The 23,875-nt window shown below is 37.5% G+C and overlaps 1 protein-coding gene and 1 long non-coding RNA gene across 2 annotated transcripts in view; both read right to left on the reverse strand.

Annotated features, from left to right (window-relative positions):
* LOC132159328 (carcinoembryonic antigen-related cell adhesion molecule 1-like) overlaps positions 1-23,875 on the reverse strand; it is a 449,528-nt gene that overhangs the window by 199,300 nt on the left and 226,353 nt on the right. The window lies entirely within an intron of this gene.
* Positions 7,850-10,407, reverse strand: LOC132160354 (uncharacterized). Its single transcript, XR_009437977.1, has 4 exons — positions 10,341-10,407; positions 9,712-9,825; positions 9,569-9,615; positions 7,850-9,368 (listed from the first exon to the last, which is right to left on the reverse strand). It is a non-coding gene; the product is annotated as an uncharacterized LOC132160354 (long non-coding RNA).

The raw sequence follows: 23,875 nt of genomic DNA on the forward strand, positions 1-23,875 counted from the left end.
CTGACTGTGGCCTCTTTGTTAGGAAGTCTTTAACCCACAGGCAGATGTTATGCTGTATCCCTAAGTCAGTCATCTTGTAAAATAGTCTGTTTGATAAGATGGTATTAAAGGCAGAACTGTAGTCAATGAACAGAAGCCGTGCATACGTCCCTTGATGTTCCAGGTGGCGCAGTGCAGTGTGGAGTGCAGTGTTGATGGCATCGTCTGTCGACCTGTTGGCCGTGTATGCATACTGGTGGGGGTCCATGGTGGGTAGCAGAGCAGACCTGATATGATTTAAAACCAGCCTCTCCATGCATTTCATAATTATAGGTGTTAGTGCAATAGGCCTATAATCATTGAGGGATGTTATGGCAGCATGCTTTGGAACTGGCACTATTATAGACGTCTTCAGGCAGGTTGGAACAGTGCACTGCGATAGAGACAAGTTGAAGATGTTTGTGAGTACCTCACCCAACTCAACTGCACAGTCTCTAAGTGCGCGCCCTGGAATGCTGTCTGGTCCAGATGCTTTCCATGCCTTGATTTTACGGAGAGTGCGTATCACTTCAGTAGGTTGAAGAATGAGCACCTGGCTGTTTGTGTCTGGAACAGAGTCGTTGATAGTCTCAGTACTATTCACCTCAAAGCGGCTGAAGAACCGGGTAAGCTGTTCTGCCATTAAAACACTGCTATTGGACAGGCAAGTGGTGTTAGTCTGCCCCGTGATGTGCCGGATCCCCTGCCAAGCCCGGCGGGGGTCGGAGTTGCAGAAGTGGTTCTCAATCCTCTGCTTATAAGCGGCCTTTGCATCCCTGATGCCCTTCCTCAAATTCGTCCTGGCTGCACTGTAAAGCTGCCTGTCACCGGACCGAAAAGCAGAATTACGGGCCTGCAGCAGGCGTTTTACATTGTTAGTCATCCAAGGCTTGTTATTAGGAAATATGCAGATCCGTTTTGTGGTGGTGACATTTTCAATGCAGCATTTTATATAAAATAGCACAGAGGATGTATAGATGTCGATTTTATTGTCCACAAAAACAGTCCAGTCAGTGCGTCTAAAGCAGTCCTGCAGCTGCTCAGACGCTCCTTCTGGCCATAATTGTATTATCTTAGCAGTAGGTTTGATCCGGTTGATAACTGGTCTATATGCTGGAGTCAAAAACAGTGAAATGTGATCAGACAGTCCTAAGTGGGGGAGAGGTGTTGCCTTATAGCCATGCTTGACGTTACTATAAACATGGTCGAGTATGTTTTTTCCTCTTGTGGGGCACTTTACATGTTGGTAAAATTTTGGGAGAACAGTTTTTAAATTGGCTCTGTTAAAATCACCTGCTATGACAAAAGCTCCTTCTGGATAAGCCTGCTGTTGTTTCCTAATGGCAGTTTGCAAATAAGCCAAAGCTGTTTTAGTGTTGGCATCCGGAGGTACGTAAACAGCATTAATGACAACAACCGTGAATTCCCGCGGCAGGTAAAAGGGGCGACATTTTACTGTTAAATACTCCAAGTCCGGGGAGCAGTAAGTGTCAGTTATTACAGCGTTTGTACACCAATTGTCATTGGTGTAAACACAAAGCCCCCCTCCTCTGTTCTTACCGGAATCCGTGGTCCTGTCAGCTCGGAGCACTACACGGCCTGCTAGTTGAATAGCCTCTGCTGGAATCGCTGGCTTGAGCCAGGTCTCCGTGATTACCATGACACAGCAGTCCTGGATGGTTTTCTGCATAGATGTAATGAGTTCCAGCTCCTCAATTTTATTGGTAAGTGATCTTGCATTTGTGACAAAGAGGCTCGGCAGTGGAGATTTGTGTGGGTCTCTGCCTAGCCTAGCTCGTATCCCGGCTCTGCATCCCCGCTTCTGCCTCCTCTCACAGCGCCGCCTCTGTCGCTTCTCAGCTGGGAGAGTAATCCACGGAGACCTAGGTGGTCTGACAAGCTCAGACGGTATGCTGGAATCTTCCTGGTTAAAAGTACAGCCCCCGGGCGTCAAACTGATGACGAGGAGTTCGTGCCGGCTGTATTTTATGTATACTTGTGCATACGTGTTTCTTAGAAGAAAATAAACTATTAGTAAACTACTCAAAACATGTCGATACGTGGAGAGCTGAGCCGCTGCGTGTGCACGCGCCGCCATTTGATGCATTTGATCCGAGGGAGGGTTGTTGACTTTACTCCATTTTAAGAGGGAGGGTTGTTGACTTTACTCCATTTTAAGAGAAAGTCTCTGCTGTATCGGATGTGCGTTGGGTTGGGCAACTCATTCAGCGTCTCCACGAAGTGTAACGCCGTCCACAACAAAAACAAAGCAGACCACTCCATACTACTTGTGTCCCAACAAAAAACAGCATAGGATCAGTAAATTTCTTCTCACTCTCTCAGGCCGTCTCTATTTCATTCAAGAAATAAATAAAAACAAACGATGAACAAAACGTAAACATTTAACCTGTGCCTCGCTGCTGGTCGCTGCATGAGCATGCGCCCTCCTCAATTCTATCTTTAATGATTAATGGTAATGAAAGTACGGACCCTACTCTAATAAGTAAGGAAATCCATCAATTTTACAGTGATTTGTATTCTTCCAACTTCTCCCCAATAGAGTGCAGTAATTTCTTTGATAAAATAAAAAATTTCATTCCTCATATTGACAATGATTGGAGAGAGAGCTGTGATGCTAACTTGTGTATTGAAGAACTTGATCTAGCTGTTCAAAAGCTTAAGACAAATAAGTCTCTGGGCCCTGATGGCCTCACAGCTAACTTTTACAAATTTTTTTGGAATGATATTAAACTATTATTATTTAACGCTTTTGTTGAATCTATAGAAGAAGAGTCTTTAGCCCCCACTATGTATCAAGGTTTGATTACCTTAATCCCTAAACCAGATAAAGACATGAGATATGTGGATAACTTGCGTCCTATTACATTGCTAAACAATGATTATAAAATTTTCTCACACATATTTGTTAACAGATTAAAAAGAGGGATTAAATAATTTAATTAACGAGTCTCAATCAGGCTTTCTTAAAGGAAGATCTATCCATAATAATATTAGATTAGTGTTGGACTTGGTGGAGTACAGTCACTTGATTGAAGATGATGGATTTATCTTATTTTTAGATTTTAAAAAGGCCTTTGACATGATAGAACATAGTTTTCTCTTTAATTCCCTACAGCATTTTGGTTTTGGTGAACGGCTGATTAGTGTTATAAAAATGATTTATAAAGACATGAATAGCTCAGTTTCTCTTCCATTTGGTACTACACAAAGATTTCCGATTAGTCGTGGAATAAGACAGGGCTGCCCACTATCCCCTCTTCTTTTCATTTTGGCAACGGATATGATGTCCACTTTGGTAAGTCAGGATTTATCAGTGAAGAAATTATGTGTATTCGGAAAACCTTTAGCAATAAGTCAGCTAGCAGATGACACGACATTATTTTTAAAAAACAAAGACCAAATACCTCTGGCTCTTTCTCTAATTAATTCTTTCTCTAACGCTTCAGGCCTTCAATTGAATTTGAACAAATGTGAGCTTATGGCACTACACCCCAGTCAAGTTGATTCTTTGTTTAATATTCCGGTTAAAGAATCTGTGAAGTATTTAGGTATCTCAATTACAAGAGACCTGAAGGCTAGTATGAAAGAAAATTTTGAAACTAAATTACAAAAAGCCAGCAAAATTTTTAATTGCTGGTTACAGAGAGATCTCTCAATTTTTGGAAGAAATTTTCTATCTAAAGTTGAGTACTTATCTAGATTAATTTATCCTGCCTCTGCTTTGGCTCCCTCTTCAGCTATTATAAAAACAAGTAATAAAAAAAATGTATGATTTCATTTGGAAGCACAAAACCCATTATATAAAAAAATCTGACATTATCAAATCATATGAAAAGGGTGGGCTGAATGTAATTGAATTCGAGAGTATGAATACTTTGTTAAAGCTTAAGTGGCTTCAAATGTTTTTAGGTAACATGAATAGCCTTTGGTATGTCGTGCCCTCAGCTTTGTTTAGTAAACTGGGTGGAATTCACTTTCTACTCAAATGCGACTTTGATTTACTCAAGCTCCCAGTGAAACTGTCAGCTTTCCACCAACAAGTTTTATTATTTTGGAAACTGGCACACACGCATAATTTTACACCCCACAATACTCCTTTGTGGAATAACAGATATTTTACATAGAAGCAAGTATCTATTCTACGAGGATTGGTTTAGCAGGAATATCTGGTCTGTAATTGACTTAATGGATGAGAGTGGTAACATATTGGATTACAATGCCTTCACTTTAAAACACGGATTTGCTTGTCATCCAAAACAGTTTTTTACAGTAATTAGTGCAATACCCTCTGGTATAAAAATGTTAATTAAGTGTTCCTTATCATACTCTAAAGTTACGACATTCCTTCCGTCGCTATTTGTTGGTGATATTGAATTCGAAAATAAACAAGTTTGTACTAATAAATACTTAAGACAAGTTATCATCCAATCTTGTTATCCATATCAAATTTTAAGAAACAAATTAGACCATACATTTGATAAAGATACTGTAAAATATTTTAGAACAGCTTATTTAAGATTTCCTCTTCCCCCCAAAGCAAAAGAGACACACTTTAAGATTCTAAATGCCATATATCCTTCCAACCAGTTTCTAAATGTAAAATTTAATTTTGAAAATGTGCCTTGTCATTTATGTAAATGTCTCTCTGAAGACACCGAACATATATTTTTCTCATGTAACTTTTCTATATCTTTTTGGAGAATACTACAGGACTAGCTGATAGAAAAGAATGTGGTGGCTGATAGTTTCATCTTTACCTTACAAAACATAATGTATGGGATAACCAAGGATTGTTGCAGGCAATTTGATTTGATCAATAGTATTTTATTATTGGCCAAATTCTTTATACATAAATGTAGGTTTTTTAAATCCCCTCCTTTGTTTATTATATTTAGAAATGAATTAAAGTACTTCTCAGATACCCTTTCAAAAATGAAAAATCGAAGTGCAATAAAAATGCATAATCTGTTAGAATTGTATAACCTGTTTTTATTTTTTTTATTATTTATTTAATATTATTTTTTTTCTATCTTTTATTGTGTTGAGCCTTCCACGCCTGTATTTTCGTTGTATAAAATTTGTTTTGTGCCATTTTGTTGTATGCAGATTTTGTATTCAATAAAAAAAAAAAAAATACTCACACTAGGCACGGTTGCCATGAATCGGGCCCGAGTACGATTGTCCCCCCTCCCCACTCCCCCTCTGGCCTGCACTCACATAAGTGCCGGAGCACGCCTACGTCATTATGGTGCGACGGTTTCGGGATAAACAGGAAGAGCGGCGCTCTCTGAACACAATGGAGTCCATCGCTCTGATTTCTTTGTGGATAATTTCGTGTCGTCTGGTCCACGGTGGTCCACAGCCCTCTCACAGCCTGTTGTTAAACAGATGTATCGCCTTAGTGGCGCGAAAATTTTCACGTAATCGTGCTGCTCGTATGAGGAGGTTTGCAAGGTACCAGCTGAGCTTTTGGAGCGTCGCAAAACCGTGACGCCACGCGTCCTGTTCCGTGCTCCATGATATTCGTGACTTTTATGATATTCTATTCTATTATTATTTCTATCAATAATATGATATTTATATATCATAAATATTAAGACATATATTGTAGTTTTATTTGTAAAGATATAAGAAAGTATTGTGGTCTAAAAGTGTTTAGTGATGGCGAAACGAAGCTTTTCTTACCAACGTTTTCCACTGAATTGGATCAGAAAGGGTTTATTACCTGAATCTGGTGTTTTATGAGCCATCATGTGGCCAAAGCGATGAACAATCTGTAATGTTTCATTTTAGGGATGTGACGAGATCAGTCGCATCAACCACAAACAGCCTTTTCAACCACACATCATTATTTCTGTATCATAGACATTTAAATAACAGAAGAACTGGGATAAAAGTTCATAGTTTGGGTATAAACACTTATCAAAAGTATCTTCACACTTGTATACATTGTGACGTTTATCCGCCACGAGGTGGAGATAACTGCCCGTTTAAAAAAAGTATTTGTGACTGAATCATTCTTTCTGGAGATTCTAGCTGTGAAACAAGTCTTTATGACTTGAGGCAATGACTCCATTCACTCGCCATTTTGTTTAGTTTTCTAATGTCCTTAGAATTATAAGAATCAATCATAAGAGAATCGTGCAGCTTTGATTAACTTGTTGTTTATTATTGCATATAATTCGTTAAAATAAAAGTTTAATTTCATAAAGTTTTTTATTTTATTTTTTACATTTTTTGGCATTTTTGTTACAAAATCTTGTCTCTTCTCGTGAACCCAGTCTCATATCTTGTGTGTCTCGTCACACCCCTATTTCACTTTCATTTTTAATACTATTTCTGTTATTTACAGTTTTAATATATACAGTACAGACCAAAAGTTTGGACACACCTTCTCATTCAAAGAGTTTTCTTTATTTTCATGACTATGAAAATTGTAGATTCACACTGAAGGCATCAAAACTATGAATTAACACTTGTGGAATTATATATGGAATTATATACATAACAAAAAAGTGTGAAACAACTGAAAATATGTCATATTCTAGGTTCTTCAAAGTAGCCACCTTTTGCTTTGATTACTGCTTTGCACACTCTTGGCATTCTCTTGATGAGCTTCAAGAGGTAGTCACCTGAAATGGTCTTCCAACAGTCTTGAAGGAGTTCCCCGAGAGATGCTTAGCACTTGTTGGCCCTTTTGCCTTCTGTCTGCGGTCCAGCTCACCCCTAAACCATCTCGATTGGGTTCAGGTCCGGTGACTGTGGAGGCCAGGTCATCTGGCGCAGCACCCCATCACTCTCCTTCTTGGTCAAATAGCCCTTGATGCCTTCAGTGTCACTCTACAATTTTCATAGTCATGAAAATAAAGAAAACTCTTTGAATGAGAAGGTGTGTCCAAACTTTTGGTCTGTACTATATATATATATATTAATTTATGTAATGTTGCTATTTACATTTTGTTGTATAATTGTTTGCAGCAACCATGAAAATACAAATGTAATATTTGTCAAACCAATAAATCATCCTAGAATTAAACTGAAACTGAATATTTACCAAACTGATATACATCTATGAATCATACAAATGTCTATATTATAACAGCAGGAATGCCATAATAAAATAATCAGAATTAGATTATCCCACGAGACTTAGATACTTGCAGATTCAAACTTGCAGAGACTTTCATTTGACAAATAATTACAGAACATTTAAATGTGATGCGATCTGGGAAAACCCATCTGATGTCACGCTGAGACATTGTCAGAAAAAAAAGGTCGTATGATAAATATATATATATATATAGGTGAGAGCGGGGTAATTTGTCACATGGGTAAGTTGTCACACTGTTCATAACTCCAAAACTTGAGGCTCTATCTCAAAAATCAACTTTTCTTCTTCTATAGTCAATTTCCTGTTCAAATGTGGTCAAGATTCTTATTTTTGGCTTAAAGAGTAAATAAATTGCACTACATTTTATGCAATACAACTTTGTTAGGTATGAATGTTAAAAATGATTATTTTGCACAAAATAGAGGAGACAATAACGTGTCTTTTGATACTTTAGCTGACGTGCTATATTGAGCTAACCTTGAGATTTAGCCAACTTTAGCACACAAGTCAGTCTTGGGCAAGTCGTCACATATGACAACTTGCCCCAGTACAAAAAAAAATCACAGAACATGTTCAATAAACATTGAGATGTATTTCTGGAAACTGGTTTTGCAGCATCCTATGTCACAGATCGACCCATTCAGAACCCTGCCCTGCCAGGCCCCAGCAGCAAGTCTGTTCTGTCTAGCATGCCCAATGCTATTGCTGACAGCGGACTACCAACTCCAGAGCAATTCTTAGAAATAGAAAAGCAATTAGAAATAGAAAAGAATAAAGCTGAATCTAGCTAAAAGTGGTTTCAAAATTGTTGTATGCAAGTCAAAATCTGGACCTACTAAAAACAAGGCAGTTAAAAGAAGAAAAATAATAGAAGAGTCATCATCAGATGATGAAGAGTGCTTCTGCCTTGACGTTGTGGAGCCATATTCAAACATTCGTCCAAGAGAGTCCTGCATGGGTAAAATGCGTAAAAATCAACAAATGGGGCCATGATGCTTGCACTTCAGTTCAGGCAATTTAGGTATGCCAGAATTATGACTCTGAAGATGAGTCTGATTAGTCAGATACAGGGAATCTGTTTTGTCCAGAGGTTAAACTTGTAAAGTTAAGCGAGTTATCTGCAGTATTTCATTTAGTTATCATGGATCTATGTGCAAGCCAGAGAACGTTTGAGTTTAAAGTTCAAAGAAAGTGGTCTTGCCACTTAAACGTGTTTTGATTCAAATGTGTATTGTTTGGATTGAAATTATTGTTTTTTTCCAAATTCTCTAAGCATGATTTTTTTTACATTTCCAGTTCTGGTAGAATTATAAAGTTAAAATCAATAATCAGAATTAAATAATTGTGTTCTTATTTTTAGATAGTCTAGTGTGACAACTTACCTGCCGATGGGGCAAGTTGTCACAAGTGCACATTCTCTATTCAACAGTCTACAACTCAGTAATGATATAAGATGACAATGTAATGAAAACAACATATGTGCCCAAGACTTCATTCTTTCATTTGGTATGACATTTATATCATTGTGATGTACAGTGCTCTTAAAAATGTTAGACAGTATGAAAAGTGTGACAACTTACCCCGCTCTCCCCTATATATATATATATATATATATATATATATTTTTTTTTTTTTTTTATTGAAAACTAGGGGTTTCATTCAATAATTATTCTATAACATCTTGTCTATTATCTCTGAAAATTTATTGGCAAAATGCACTTGTTTAGTTCAGAAAAATAACTATTTATGGCAGCAAGCTGAAAAGACTTGTGTTTCTCTCATGTTAAGAACACGCTGCAGAGGTGCAATCCAAACATAAAAGAGCTGATCAGAAGTTCAGAGACTATGTTCATCATGATATACCTCGGAAAACTGTCCTCTTTAGGGATATGTTAGTCTGTTTGTGTAATGATGCATTATATCGCCCCTGACAGAAGATCCTTAAATAGAAACCCAAAATAACATTCCGGAAAATCATAATCAGCCAACTTCAGATGGCCATAACTTTTGTTAAAAATTCACTATGTGTTGGGTTTTCCTAGATCGCATCACAAATGATAAAATTAGAAATGAACAAGAAAGACTATATGACTGTAAGCATCACATGGTTAATATTAGTTATGTTTCAGCTCAAACTTATTTTGGTTTTACGAGGAGCTTGTTTTTTGCCCAAGCTTTTGCCATCCTCTCAGGTCATGAGACTTGTTTCATTCTGTGTCTGTAAGAAAGAGGGACAGAAAATAAATATAGAGAAAGAAACAATGTTATTTTACAGCCACAGAAACTAAAAATCAGCACATCGGTCATCCGTCAGAGAAATAAAATTGTTTAAATGTGTTTCTTATGGAGATGATTTTGTCAGTGCAGGTGAAATCAAACACAGATCTAAAGACACACTACAGTACTGCAGTATCTTACCTCATCATCAGACACTAGTTCTGGCACTTGTTTGATTTTCTTCATGTCTGTTTGAAAAAAAAAATCATCACACATAATTAAACACCAATTTTGCAAAATGAAAAGGTTTTCCTCTCACTACAGAATCTGTAGGTCATGCTTACCATCTCTGGATCTCCTGCGGCAATGGATCATCACACCAACAACAACAACAACAGCCAGCAGCAGAACAACAGCAGCACATATTCCTGTTACAACAGTTGGAGACAGACCTGAACCTGAAACAGATAAAGACACACAGACATTAGTGTGAGGAAATCTGACAGTGTGTTTACGACATATTCACTGTACCATATATATAGTCTCTGGACACCTTTACAGGTCCAGTGTGTAGATGTAAAAAACTTATTTGTCTATTAACATACAGAGTTTATTAAATATTATAGATGGTTTAAAAACAAATAGAGCTCTCAGATCACAAAGATCAAACCAGTTTCCTTTCAGTGTTTTTTTTTTACCTATTTTTGAATATAATAATAAAAAAATACTTTTATGCAGAGCACTTTGAATCACCTCGTGTAAGAAATGTTATACAAATAAACTTGCTTTGCCTAATTAAATGTGTAATATAAATGTATAAATAATGATAACAGTAACATTATTGCTGACACACTTGAATATGACTGAAAGACATACAGAGAAAACACCCCCATCAGAACAATCTACATTTATTATTACATTGTAATATACTTTTTGTGTAATTTGACAAAGAAAAAAGGAGGATGATACATACTTGTCTCCATCTCTTTGTCCTCTGGTACTATTTGGGCTTTTTTCTTGTTTTTGCCAAAGTCAGCAGCTGGAAAACACAATAAAATAAAAATGAAACACAAAAGAGCACATAAAAGAAAAAAGTCATTATGTAAAAACAAGAAATAAACTTCCTGCAGTGTTTCAGCTGATAAATATCAATCTAATAACAATCTCCTTGACAGCAACCAATCTGGCTTCAGAAGTGGACATTCAGCTGAGACGGCCTTGCTCTCAGTTGTTGAAGCTCTAAGACTGGCAAGAGCAGAATCCAAATCTTCAGTACTTATCGTGCTTGATCTGTCCGCTGCTTTTGACACGGTTAAGCACCAGATCCTCCTATCAACCCTATAGGCAAAGGGCATCTCAGGAACCACACTTCAATGGTTTGAGTCAGATAGGTCCTTCAAAGTATCTTGGAGAGGTGAGGTGTCCAAGTCTCAACATCTATCTACTGGGGTGCCTCAGGGCTCAGTTCTTGGACCACTTCTCTTCTCTATCTAAATGGCATCATTAGGTTCTGTCATTCAGAAACATGGCTTTTCATACCACTGCTATGCTGATGACACTCAACTCTACCTCTCATTCCATCCTGATGATCCGATCTATTCACATCTCAGCTTGTCTAACAGACATTTCTTCCTGGATGATGGACCATCACCTTCAACTCTACCTTGCCAAGACAGAACTGCTTGTGATTCCAGCAAACCCATCGTTCCATCACAATTTCACCATCAAGTTCACAATGGCACATCAACCATAACTCCTTCAAAAACAGCTAGAAGCCTTGGAGTTATGAATGATGATCAGCTGACTTTCTCAGACCACATTGTTAAACTGTCCGATCCTGCAGATTTGCTTTATTCAACATCAAGAAGATCAAGCCCTTTCTTTCGGAACATGCTGCACAACTCCTTGTTCAAGCTCTTGTTCTGTCCAGGCTGGACTATTGCAATGCCCTCTTGGCAGGTCTTCCAGCCAATTATAAACCTCTGTTTATCAATTTGCACTGGCTTCCAATAGCTACTCGCATAAAATTCAAGGCATTGATGTTTGTCTACAAAACCACCACTGGCTCTGCACCCATTTACCTAAATGTATTACTTCAGATGCACATACCCTCCAGAAGCTTGCGTTCTGCAAGTGAACGTCTTGTGAAGCACAAAGAAGCACAAAGTCACTTTTACTGACTTTTAAGTTAAATGTTCCCTCCTGGTGGAATGACCTCCCCAACTCAATCCGAGCAGCTGAGTCCTTAGCCATCTTCAAGAATCAGCTGAAAACACATCTCTTCCATCTTTATTTGACCCTCTAACTTTAACACTCACTATTCTAATTATATTCTTTAAAAAATCTAACTACCTTTCTTATCTTTTTGTATTCTATTTTCTTTTCATTTATTATGCAATTGTATATGTGTGTGTGTGTGTGTGTGCATGTGTAAAGACCTCTAACTAGCTTGCTCTATTCTTTTTTTTTTATTCTATCTGTTTTCTTTCTATTTATAGTATTATTTAAAATCCCATGCTACGTTTACTGTGTTAACCTAACTGAGACTTGTTATAGCACTTATATTTCATTGCTCTTTTTGTTGTTTTTGATTGCTTCCACTGTCTTCATCTGTAAGTCGCTTTGGATAAAAGCGTCTGCTAAATGAATAAATTTAAATATAAAGAAACACATCTCTAGTCAGAGTGATCTTTTATAATTAAGACTGTTATGCATTCAGAAAGGTGTCTTAAATGACCAATTATTCATATTATATTTAAAAAATAATATTGTATTAAGTATTCACAGAATATTTGTGATCAAAGGGAATAATCTTATTTTATTCAATGTTGCTACTAAACTAACAGCATGATGATGAATACTGATTCACTGTAAAAAATAAATAAATGTTGCATCAACTTAAAAAATAAGGCAACTTATCGCAAGCGCTTTTTTGAGTAAACTTAACAAACGGGACTAAAGTCCACCCAACTTAAAATAATAACTTAATATCACAAGTTGTCACAACATAAATAGTCATGTTAACCTCAAAAATATCAGAACAAAATATTTTTTGTTTCATGAATACAAGGTCTATTATCTATAAGCATATACAATTTTAAAGTGAAAAAAGTGACATGACATTCAGCCAAGTATGGAGACTTATACTGAGAATTCATGCTCTACATTTCACCCATCATGCACACACACACCCAGAGCAGTGTTCATCATTTACGCTGCAGCACCCGGGGAGCAGTTGGTGGTTCAGTGTCTTGCTCAAGGGCACCTCAGTCATGTTATTGCCAGCCCAAGTTTCAAACCCACAACCCCAGGGTAAGGAGTCAAACTCTCTAACCACTAGGCCACGACTTCATATTGCTCAAGTCGTCTAAATAAATAAAAGACCATAACACTGGTCAAATAACTTTTTTTATTATTGAAAGTTTGTGTCCAAAGCACAAGGACATACCAAGTCTTGTATACTAATTTCTTTACTCAATGCATTTTACACTGAACTCAACACATGGTACATAATGCATGTTAAATAAATCCAGTGTTAATTATACCTTCATACGTTAGCAGTCTTGTGGCATGAAGTCACATGTATTTAACATTTTTGATTGTTTTTAAAGGAACTATTACGTGAAAATTACTAAATTGCGTATTTTAACATCAACCTAATCCACTGGGCAAAGTTACATCCAGTGGACATCTTTTTATGTCTTTGCAGACGTTGAAAAGACGTCCACTGAGGAGACAGAATGTTTTTATGACGTCTTTTTTTAAAATGTTTTTTATGTCTTCTGTACGTCCGATATAGACGTTCACAGATCCTCCTTACAAGGTTCTGTGACTTTATTTCTGTCAGACATCTAGAGAAGCTCTTATTGAGAATTAACAGAGGTTTAAATGTTGATACTTGATTCACTTGAAGTCACCATTGTGGTGGAAAGTGTTTGGTTTGGTTGAGATCTTGGTCCAGTTACTTCTTGTGTTAACTTGTCTCTTGCTGCTGTAACGGTGTATTTTAAAACATTGTTTTTGTGACAAAGAATTACAAAATTTAAGAGAGCTCAGGTGTTATAAATACAGCGTTTTAAGACTACTATGTGGGCCATACCATATTTTACCAAGTATGTTTATGGTTGTGTATTAGTCACGTGCTTGTAGAAGAAGCTTGGAATGGAAGATGCATTTTGTTAAAATGCATGAGAATTTTTTTTTGTAAATAATTTATATTTAGCCTAAGCGAAGGGTTGTGTTCAAAATTATTCAACCCCCTAGAGACTGCAGTACTTTACAAATACAAGCTTTTCTGAAGATCCAGGATATAATAAAACTTGCATCTATAACAGTTCACTGGCATATTAAAAGTTATATTGTCAATATATAATGTAATATATTTGAGTTATAAGATTTTTTAATAATACTGCTGTCATAATTATTCAACCCCTATTCAACATTGCTGTTTTTAAATCCCTTATTTGCATGTTGGGGAATAAAACCGTCTCAAAACACAATTAAGCCTTTAGAAACTCTATTAAAAACAGAATTAGCTTGAGCTGTTACACATACAGTTTGGCCCATGCACGTATTGAAGTTGAGTAGCAAAAATGTCAACAGAGATCACAAAAGCAAATGAGAAGAAATATCGTAGAACTTTAGAAAGGCTAAGGCTATATGATGATTTCCAAGACATTGAAAGTTCTTAGAGACACAGCTCTCAGCCTTATTCCTTAGCTTAAAGTGTGTTTTACCAGAAAACCTTTGAGGGTGTGGAAGAAAAAGTACAATATCATAAAATGTTTAATCAGAGCAACTGAGAAAAAACCTGCAATGTACAGCCAAAGACTTGCAAGATGACCCGATGAAAGGAGGAAAACCATTTCAATGCAGAGTGTAAGAAGAACACTAGACAAGTAAGGCCTTCATGTTGAGACATCTTGATAAATACCACTCTTGATCAAGAAGAACAAAAAGCCAACTTGAACTTGATAAAATTCATTTGTGTAGACTTGTGGAGCTCTGGAGGAATGTTTTATGGAGTGATGTGACCAAACTGGAACTTTTTGGACCCATGGATCAGCGGTATGTCTGAGCAAAGCTCATAAGCAGAAGAACACCATCTCCATCCTCAAACTTGGAGGTGGATCAGTCCTGTTATGGGGTTTATTTACTGTAGAAGGAAGTGGAAATCATGACTGTATGAAGGACATCATGGATTCTTTAAAGTGTCAGGCCATTTTGACAAGAATTGTGATGCCTTTGGTGCAAAAACTAAAGCTGATGATCAATGGACTTTCCTGCAGGACAGTCATACCAAAGTACACATTCAAATCTACTACTGCTTGGTTCAGGGATCAGTCACAGAATGTACTTGAGTGACCTGTTCAGTCTCCAGGCTTAATTCTCATTGCAAATATCTGGTTGAATTTGAAGAAAGCAGTGGCAATGTGAAAACCAACGATTATCAGTGATCTGAAAGCTTTTTCAGGCGTGGAATGGGCCAAGACTGTAGTAGAGAGGTGACAGAAGCTTCTAAACACTTACAGACAGCGTTTATTGGTGATTTTAAAGAATAAAAGATTCTGCACAAAGTGAAATGCAGTAGTGAAATGCATTAAGGATCTTTGGATCAGCAACTTAAACGTTTTAATCATGTTCTCAGAAATCTTATATTTGTGTTGATATTGGTTTTAAATTTTTTTTTTTTTTTTTAATCGAGGAGGGGGGGGGGGGTGTAGTGTCAGTTATGTTAACAGTCTCATCATGTTTTAAATGAACTAGATGTTATTAACTGGCTTGATCTTTGTGATCTGAGAGCTCTATTTGTTTTTAAACCATCAAAAAATATGAAATAATCTCTGTATATTAATAGATAAATAAGTTTTTTACATCTACACACTGGACCTGTAAAGGTATATAACACACAGATTCACCCACACTAATGTCTGTGTGTCTTTATCTGTTTCAGGTTCAGGTCTGTCTCCAACTGTTGTAACAGGAATATGTGCTGCTGTTGTTCTGCTGCTGGCTGTTGTTGTTGTTGTTGTTGTTGTTAGTGTGATGATCTTTCGCCGCAGGAGATCCAGAGATGGTAAGCATGACCTACAGATTCTGTAGTGAGAGGAAAACCTTTTCAATTTGCAAAAGTAGTGTTAAATTGTGTGTGATGATTTTTCCAAACAGACGAGAATAAAATCAAGCAAGTGTCTAAGGATGAGGTAAGATACTGCAATACTGTAGTGTGTCTTTAGATCTGTGTTTGATTTCACCTGCACTGACAAAATCATCTCCATAAGAAACACATTTAAAACCATTTTTCTGACTGATGACAGATGTGCTGTAAATGACATTGTTCATTTCTCTCTCTTTACTTTCTGTCAGTCTTTCTTACAGACACAGAATTAAATAAGAATGATCTGAGAGGATCACAACAGCTTGGGCAAAAAATAAGAACTCACTGTTACCTGTTATGAAAATATTAAAACAACTGTTACTGGAAACATACAGTAGCTAATATTAACCGATGTAATGCTCACAGTCATATTGTCTTTTTTGTTGTTAATTTCTAATTTTATCATTTAAATGTCCTGTTCTGAAGTTGACATTGCTAGTCTTTGTCCAAAAAGAAAGAGCTGTAATAAATTTGAAAGCAGCTACTGTTAGCGTTTCTGGAAGTTAAAATCTTCATTTTCTAGATAAGAAAATGACTTTTGATGATCCTGTATGTAAACTTGTACATGTGAAGATAAGTTTATTTGTTGTTTTTCCCCTTCAGTTTAAAGTGTGTACTGCTCTGATTTATATTTGAGATATTACTATTTTAGTAAAAATCCTTAAAAAAAAAAAAAAAAAAAAAAGGAAAAAATACTTCCAAAACGGAGACTACTGAAACTGTCCCTATTGCACTTATATTGCCTCATAATATCTGAATTAAATGTAATTAAAATCTGATTCCGAATTTTTATTAATTCTGATTTATTTTATTTTTTATTATTGCATTCCTGCAGTTATAATACAGGCGTGTGTATGATTCATACATGTATATCAGTTTGGTAGGTGAATATTCAGTTTCAGTTCAATTCTATGGTGATTTATTGGTGTGACAAATATTAAATTTGTATTTTCATGGTTGCTGCAAACAATTATACAACAAGATGAAAATAGCAACATTAAATAAATTAATACAAAAGGAATGAAAACTGTAAATAACAGTGCATACTTGCTAAGTAGCCTATTAAAGAAGAAATTGAAAGATTAAAGAATGTTCATTGATTTGGCCACCAGATGGACCTAATACACCAGATTCAGGTAATGAACACTTTGTGATTGAATTCAGTGGAAAACGGTAAGAAAAGCTTTGTTTCACTATCACTAAACACTTTTAGACCACACATAATTTCAACTTTACAATTAAAACTATGATATATATCAGAACAGAACATGTATGTTATCCGTTCTGCTTTCTCTTTTATCCACTAGCAGATCTGACGTCATAGAGCATCACAGTCCCGCCCACAGCTGGTGCAGGAAGTAAAAATTCAATGCAATTTCTGCATTGACATTTGGGGTATAAGCCATAAAAACGTAACCATACATGGTAGACTTAAAACCAGCTACGGCTGTACTAAGCGATAGTATATGCTCATATAAATGCAAAAGGATCATGGGGCACTAACCTTGTTTTGATATAAATGCCTTTTATTCGCGATGTCTTGGCTAAGTACTTCATTACCCACAATCCCACAGTGATGCATCTGATTGGTGGAGCTCCGTCTGGTTAAACCCCGCGAAGGTCCGTGAAGACTGAAGATCATTAATAAAAAAATAACATAAAATAAAAACCAGTGTTGCGTTTCTGATGGGATTGTTGATCACACAGCTGTAACTGTTTTTCTCCTGATATTCCACCTCCAGAGGTAGAGAGAGACTGATGCTGAGATCAGACACACTGATGCTGGACAATAAACTGTTGCCTTTGTACCAGGAGAGAGTCACATGACCCACAATCACCACTGAACACACCAATGAACAATTCTGCTGTGATGAAGATGATGATGAAGAACAGTGTGAAGAGTTACTGCTGATGACAGGAACAGGAAGACGAGCTGAAAACATGAGACAAACAAGTCTGGATAAATCTAATCAATAGTCCCATTTTTCATTTGATGTGTTTAAAAATGGTTTTGTGTTCACAGATTGAGTGTGTATGTGTGTGTGTGTGTGTGTGTGTGTGTGTGTGTGTGTGTGTGTGTGTGAGAGAGAGCGTGAGAGAGAGAGAGAGTGTGTCATCTTAAACAATAAAATGTTTTTAAAAATTTAGTAAGCAAAAAATACAAAATAATATATAAGGGCATGCAAATAAACTCTTCTCACCAGTGGCGCCCCCAGAAAATGTTAACAGGGGTGGCCAAATGAGGCCACAGTAAATTTTGGGGGTGGCACATTAAAATAAAGAAAAAAAAATTAAGGGTTTGCAATATAGACAAAAAGTTATATCTGTGAGTTCTAGGATTTTATCGATAACGATAATTACACTATTGTGCTGAGTGTAATTGTGCTGATATCTTATTTTTAATTGTGCTGACACCTGTTTTTTTTTTTTTTTTTTTTTTTTTTACCTTTACAACATTATTTCTAAAAGTGTGCACCATATTTTAGGTCAAATACTTGCATTTGGGCTGTTACCAAGCAAATGCAATCAGTATCAACAAAATTGATCTTTGCAATGCAGATAAAACAGAAGCTGCATCTGAAGTGCCATTGAGATGTTTTTACTCACTGTTTAATGCAGCTCCGTGGAACATGGAATACTTTAACCTGCAGTTACAAATGAATAAATAATGTTTTGATATTTTAAAGATAAAACATTGAAAACTGATGTTTGAAATTATTTAAAAAATGAAAAGGTTCCATAAAATGTTAAATTAAAATCGCCAATAGGTGGCAGGAGTCACTGTTAATAAGTGAGTCATTGCGATTTTTTCACTTCTTAAACTATTGTGAATTTACATTCTACATTTAAATTAATAGGTCTCACTGCAAATAATCCTAGGGGTGGCCACAGGGGTGGCCAGAGTTTATACACCCCTGGCCACCCCTTGGGGGCGCCCCTGCTTCTCACCATAGACAGAAACATGATATGTTTGTGATGATAGTATTGCTCCACTCATCTGTACTTCATAGTCTCCAGTGTGTTGAGTTGTGATGTTTGTGATTATCAGAGATCCAGTCTGTTTGTCCAGCTTCAGTCTGTCTCTGAATCTCTCATCAGGAAGATCAAATGTAGAGAAGACTCCAAAAGCTTTATTGATTTCAGCTATCAGAGATTTTTCAGCTCCATATTTCCATATATTTCTCATCATCTTCAGGTATTTCAGTAAGATCAATGTATAAAGTGACAGAATCTCCCTCCATCACTGACACTGAATCACTAAACACACCTGGAGAATAAACAGATTAAACACAGATTAACTTCCTGTTGTTTCATTTGTAAAATGTGTATTAAAGAACAGCAGCAGAGACAGACACTCATTTCATTGTTATGGTGTTTAACCAACTGTTGAGTAAAATACAAGAGTAAAGTTACACAAGTTCAAGCATGAAAGTACAAATTTATTAATGCTGATCACATTCAATAAATGTATGTTATGAATGGGATATTTTTATATATGAGAAATCCAGCTCACAGTATCTCACTCATAGTTTTACTGCATTTTGACCAATGAATTAACATCACTTTTACAGTTGTTCATTACTGCTGTATTTTTTTTTTACTGCGGCAAATATCTTTTTAATATATTTATTTAGATGGCTGGGAAAGAGTTCAACATCATGTTCAACAATCAGTTAAATGTAATATTGAACACCCCCACCCATCCACCCTAAAATAAGTTTTAATGTGATTTCTGTGTCTCTGTTATACTTAAAAAAAAATTTAAATGATCATTATTTTTCAATTAAATTTAATATGCTAAAAATTCTGTATATTTCCCATGATTTCTGATGCATGCAAATGGAAAACACAAATAGATACCTGAATCTTAACTGGATTAAAATACCTTTGAACAGTAGCATTAGTTTATTGCTCTGATGCAGAATGAAGCTGTACAATGTTTTCATAACTCACCAATCAGACCCCAGAAGAACAAACAGAACAAAACACATGTATGAATCATTTTCTTTAAGTGTCTGAAGTAATAATACTGTCCACCAAAAAACATTCTGACTGTTAATTCAGACTTGCTCTTTCAGACACGTGTGCTTCCGCTAGTGACGTCACTTGCAGTCTTTATTTTTTATAGTTTTTGCAGTTTTTCTTTTTATTTAAAAAAGAAACTAAATTACAATGTCACTTGCAATCGCCACTTGCACTCTCCACTACCTGTGACGTCACTTGCAATCAACACAAATCGTGGCAACACATTCTCACTCCCAACTCGTCACATATGGACGCTTGGTCAGGACCCCTTGGCGTCACATTTTAACACATTGGGTACCCCTTTGGCGTCATTTTTCAACGAGCAGGGCAGTCCGATAGACTTCTATGGAACCCTGAACCCGAGCCTGCGGCGCCGAAACTTGACGTCTTGGGTAAGCACACCGCAGCCCGTTGTCTGCTGTGGATGGATCGAGACTACAATAAATACGAATAGATAGGAATAGGCTACAATAAATGATCTATGCAGAGGCTGGTCAAATGGTGTCCCACATATCATCTTTATCTGGCCACACAACTAGGTTTTAATGTTAAGAAATCCCTCGCAGTCTGATATCAAAGCGCCCTCTGAGAAATAGGGAGAGCATTCATCGTGTTGTTTAACAGCATTAAGAGGTGAGTTTAACAACGCTCTACTGCAGGTAAAACACTATTCAGTGGTGAGTTTAACAACGCTCTACTGCAGGTAAAACACTATTCAGAGGTGAGTTTAACAACGCTCTACTGCAGGTAAAACACTATTCAGTGGTGAGTTTAACAACGCTCTACTGCAGGTAAAACACTATTCAGAGGTGAGTTTAACAACGCTCTACTGCAGGTAAAACACTATTCAGAGGTGAGTTTACCAAAACAACGCTCTACTGCAGGTAGAATAGCATCCAGATGTGAGTTTACCAAAACAACGCTCAACTGCAGGTAAAACACTTTTCAGAGGTGAGTTTAACAACGCTCTACTCACCACTGAATAGTGTTTTACCTGCAGTAGAGCGTTGTTTTGGTTAAACTCACATCTGGATGCTGTTCTACCTGCAGTAGAGCGTTGTTAAACTCACCTCTGAATAGTGTTTTACCTGCAGTTGAGCGTTGTTTTGGTAAACTCACATCTGGATGTTATTCTACCTGCAGTAGAGCGTTGTTTTGGTAAACTCACCTCTGAATAGTGTTTTACCTGCAGTAGAGCGTTGTTTTGGTAAACTCACATCTGGATGTTGTTCTACCTGCAGTAGAGCGTTGTTAAACTCACCTCTGAATAGTGTTTTACCTGCAGTTGAGCGTTGTTTTGGTAAACTCACATCTGGATGCTATTCTACCTGCAGTTGAGCGTTGTTAAACTCACCTCTGAATAGTGTTTTACCTGCAGTTGAGCGTTGTTTTGGTTAAACTCACATCTGGATGTTGTTCTACCTGCAGTAGAGCGTTGTTAAACTCACCTCTGAATAGTGTTTTACCTGCTGTTGAGCGTTGTTTTGGTTAACTCACATCTGGATGTTGTTCTACCTGCAGTAGAGCGTTGTTAAACTCACCTCTGAATAGTGTTTTACCTGCAGTTGAGCGTTGTTTTGGTAAACTCACATCTGGATGCTATTCTACCTGCAGTTGAGCGTTGTTAAACTCACCTCTGAATAGTGTTTTACCTGCAGTTGAGCGTTGTTTTGGTTAAACTCACATCTGGATGTTGTTCTACCTGCAGTAGAGCGTTGTTAAACTCACCTCTGAATAGTGTTTTACCTGCAGTATAGCGTTGTTTTGGTTAACTCACATCTGGATGTTGTTCTACCTGCAGTAGAGCGTTGTTAAACTCACCTCTGAATAGTGTTTTACCTGCAGTTGAGCGTTGTTTTGGTTAAACTCACATCTGGATGTTGTTATACCTGCAGTAGAGCGTTGTTAAACTCACCTCTGAATAGTGTTTTACCTGCTGTTGAGCGTTGTTTTGGTTAACTCACATCTGGATGTTGTTCTACCTGCAGTAGAGCATTGTGAAACTCACCTCTGAATAGTGTTTTACCTGCAGTAGGCAACACATTCGTGGCAACACATTCTCACTCCCAACTCGTCACATATGGACGCTTGGTCAGGACCCCTTGGCGTCACATTTTAACACATTGGGTACCCCTTTGGCGTCATTTTTCAACGAGCAGGGCAGTCCGATAGACTTCTATGGAACCCTGAACCCGAGCCTGCGGCGCCGAAACTTGACGTCTTGGGTAAGCACACCGCAGCCCGTTGTCTGCTGTGGATGGATCGAGACTACAATAAATACGAATAGATAGGAATAGGCTACAATAAATGATCTATGCAGAGGCTGGTCAAATGGTGTCCCACATATCATCTTTATCTGGCCACACAACTAGGTTTTAATGTTAAGAAATCCCTCGCAGTCTGATATCAAAGCGCCCTCTGAGAAATAGGGAGAGCATTCATCGTGTTGTTTAACAGCATTAAGAGGTGAGTTTAACAACGCTCTACTGCAGGTAAAACACTATTCAGAGGTGAGTTTAACAACGCTCTACTGCAGGTAAAACACTATTCAGAGGTGAGTTTAACAACGCTCTACTGCAGGTAGAATAACATCCAGATGTGAGTTTAACCAAAACAACGCTCAACTGCAGGTAAAACACTTTTCAGAGGTGAGTTTAACAACGCTCTACTCACCACTGAATAGTGTTTTACCTGCAGTAGAGCGTTGTTAAACTCACCTCTGAATAGTGTTTTACCTGCAGTTGAGCGTTGTTTTGGTTAACTCACATCTGGATGTTGTTCTACCTGCAGTAGAGCGTTGTTAAACTCACCTCTGAATAGTGTTTTACCTGCAGTATAGCGTTGTTTTGGTTAAACTCACATCTGGATGCTATTCTACCTGCAGTAGAGCGTTGTTAAACTCACCTCTGAATAGTGTTTTACCTGCAGTAGAGCGTTGTTAAACTCACCTCTGAATAGTGTTTTACCTGCAGTAGAGCGTTGTTAAACTCACCTCTGAATAGTGTTTTACCTGCAGTAGAGCGTTGTTTTGGTTAAACTCACATCTGGATGCTGTTCTACCTGCAGTAGAGCGTTGTTAAACTCACCTCTGAATAGTGTTTTACCTGCAGTAGAGCGTTGTTTTGGTAAACTCACATCTGGATGCTATTCTACCTGCAGTAGAGCGTTGTTAAACTCACCTCTGAATAGTGTTTTACCTGCAGTTGAGCGTTGTTTTGGTAAACTCACATCTGGATGCTATTCTACCTGCAGTAGAGCGTTGTTAAACTCACCTCTGAATAGTGTTTTACCTGCAGTTGAGCGTTGTTTTGGTTAAACTCACATCTGGATGTTGTTCTACCTGCAGTAGAGCGTTGTTAAACTCACCTCTGAATAGTGTTTTACCTGCTGTTGAGCGTTGTTTTGGTTAACTCACATCTGGATGTTGTTCTACCTGCAGTAGAGCATTGTGAAACTCACCTCTGAATAGTGTTTTACCTGCAGTAGGCAACACATTCGTGGCAACACATTCTCACTCCCAACTCGTCACATATGGACGCTTGGTCAGGACCCCTTGGCGTCACATTTTAACACATTGGGTACCCCTTTGGCGTCATTTTTCAACGAGCAGGGCAGTCCGATAGACTTCTATGGAACCCTGAACCCGAGCCTGCGGCGCCGAAACTTGACGTCTTGGGTAAGCACACCGCAGCCCGTTGTCTGCTGTGGATGGATCGAGACTACAATAAATACGAATAGATAGGAATAGGCTACAATAAATGATCTATGCAGAGGCTGGTCAAATGGTGTCCCACATATCATCTTTATCTGGCCACACAACTAGGTTTTAATGTTAAGAAATCCCTCGCAGTCTGATATCAAAGCGCCCTCTGAGAAATAGGGAGAGCATTCATCGTGTTGTTTAACAGCATTAAGAGGTGAGTTTAACAACGCTCTACTGCAGGTAAAACACTATTCAGAGGTGAGTTTAACAACGCTCTACTGCAGGTAAAACACTATTCAGAGGTGAGTTTAACAACGCTCTACTGCAGGTAGAATAACATCCAGATGTGAGTTTAACCAAAACAACGCTCAACTGCAGGTAAAACACTTTTCAGAGGTGAGTTTAACAACGCTCTACTCACCACTGAATAGTGTTTTACCTGCAGTAGAGCGTTGTTAAACTCACCTCTGAATAGTGTTTTACCTGCAGTTGAGCGTTGTTTTGGTTAACTCACATCTGGATGTTGTTCTACCTGCAGTAGAGCGTTGTTAAACTCACCTCTGAATAGTGTTTTACCTGCAGTATAGCGTTGTTTTGGTTAAACTCACATCTGGATGCTATT

Source organism: Carassius carassius, chromosome 16 (assembly GCF_963082965.1).
Source record: "Carassius carassius chromosome 16, fCarCar2.1, whole genome shotgun sequence".
Taxonomy (NCBI): domain Eukaryota; kingdom Metazoa; phylum Chordata; class Actinopteri; order Cypriniformes; family Cyprinidae; genus Carassius; species Carassius carassius.